Here is a 2,207-nt window from a genome sequence, read left to right on the forward strand (position 1 = left end):
AAGTGAAAGTGAAGTCGCTCAGTGGTGTCCGACCCTCAGCGGCCCCACGGACGGCAGCCTCCAGGCTCCCCCGTCCCTGGGATTCTCCAGGCGAGAGCGCTGGCGTGGGGTGCCATGGCCTTGTGAGTGTGGGGAATCTTTTAACAGCAGGTCAGGTCTCTTTGGTCATCAGAGAGCTCACACTGGAGAAAGGGTTCATGGGTGCAGCTGAGGAGGACCGCACTGGAGCTGGTGGAGCGTGGGGTGCTAACAGCGTGGGGGACCCGGGGCAGTCACCAGGCAGCAGGTGGGCCATTTCTAGGGAGGGATTTGAGGCACCGGGAGGGTGTGTCTTCTAATTATCATCTCCCAGCAATGGACAGGCATTTGGGATTCAGGGTCAGCTTGCCTATCTCAGGACAAGGGGAGTCTGGTCGCTGTAATCCTCTCTCCCTTCCAACCCAGCTTTGGGAACTCGAAGGACACCTAGCCCACCCTCTGTCCCTGCGCTCCCCTCCCCTCCTCAGGAGCCCTGCTCATACACTGCACCCCACGCTCAGCGGTCACGACGATCCGCTGGGAAGCAACGCTGATGGCTTTCCTGTAAATGAGCCCGTTATCTCCCTGGCAATGCTCTGTCACCTCCATGCCAAGCACTGCACTGGGTTTAGGGCAGCCAAGAGTGGAGAGGAGACTTGTGTGACACTGTGTGACGTCACTTAGGTGCAGCTGACAAGCGACGTGAATGAATGCACGTGCAGAATAGAAAGAAACTCAGCTTTAGGGGCCTCTCTGGAGGCTCGCTGACGAAGAACCTGCCAGCGCAGGAGACGCGGGTACGATCCTGGGTCGGGAAGACCCCCTGGAGGAGAAGTGGCAACCCACTCCAGTGTTCTCGCCTGGAGAATCCCGCGGACAGGGGAGCCTGGCGGGCCACAGACTGTGGGGTCACAAAGAGTTGGACACGACTTCGCAGCCACAGAGAAGGTATTGATCGTTCTGGATAAATTTCCCCCAAAACACCATGTGTTCCTTTGAGCCAGAGATGTCATGGTTTCTTCATTGCAGGGCTCCTTGACTCCGTTATGCTCACGACCGTTCTTTCTGTCCAGTGTCCTGGGTTCTGGTTTTGAGCTACTCCGGTTACCCTTGTCTTGGTTCATTCCGTCATCCGTTCAAATCCATCACCTCAACTGCTACAGCCGATTCGTCTTTTCCTTCTGAAATTACTGCGTTATTACTGTGAAATCACTGTTTTATGACGGTACCCATCTGCCCAGAACTTCTGTTTGCTCTGCTATTGTGTGGATAAGTTCTCCTCGATATTCTTCCCAAGACTCAGTTTGTGTGACATTCTGTGTGACCTGAGGGCACGTGGTGTGGATGGGGTCAGTGGAGAGTCAGCTGGAGCTGTTAGCCGCCCTTGTCAGGGCACTGGCTCTCTCCTGAGCATTCACCTGGGGTCTTGATTCTGAAACACCCTCCCTCCCTCCTGGGGGCTCTGAGCTGTTTCTCTGAGACTCTGGCCTCTCTGTAACCTGGGGGTGATGCCTAACATTTCCCGCTTGTAAAGTTTCCATCCTCTCCTCCCCGGGGCTTCCTAGCTATCACTCCATCCATTTTTCTTCCAACTGGAGGATGTTTGTGAAATTTTCTATGCTTCTTTCTGTGGGAGGAGGTGAGGTGGAGGATATTCATCAGTTTCAAGTACCTCTGGGGGGATTTCAGTAAAACATTTTACTGAACCTTTTGACACATCAGAATCAAGCGTAGATTGATGAGAAGAAAGACTCCACAACGGGGAGCTGGGGACTGCAGCCGGCTCAGGACAAGATGACAAACACTACAAGTGGGAAGGAGAGAGCCTGGCTATACGGCCAGACACCGGAAACAAAATGTAAAAAAAGGCCAATAAAAGATCCACGGAGTCGGTTTCTCATATGATGTGCTGGGTTGCGATACTGAACTGCTTACTCTAAGGCTTCAAAATCCTGGTCAGCTAGGCTTGACACGCAGCCTTGAATCAGTGGTACGTACAAGAATGACAATATTCTGCTGGTGTCACGAAAGTGAAAGTCGCTTAGTCGTGTCCAACCCTTTGCGAATAGTCCATGGAATTCTCCAGGCCAGAATCCTGGAGTGGGGAGCTGTTCCCTTCTCCAGGAGATCTTCCCAAGCCAGGGATCGGACTCAGGTCTCCCACATTGCAAGGGGACTCTTTACCAGCT

This window comes from Oryx dammah, unplaced genomic scaffold, assembly GCF_014754425.2.
Source record: "Oryx dammah isolate SB20612 unplaced genomic scaffold, SCBI_Odam_1.1 HiC_scaffold_9, whole genome shotgun sequence".
NCBI lineage: Eukaryota > Metazoa > Chordata > Mammalia > Artiodactyla > Bovidae > Oryx > Oryx dammah.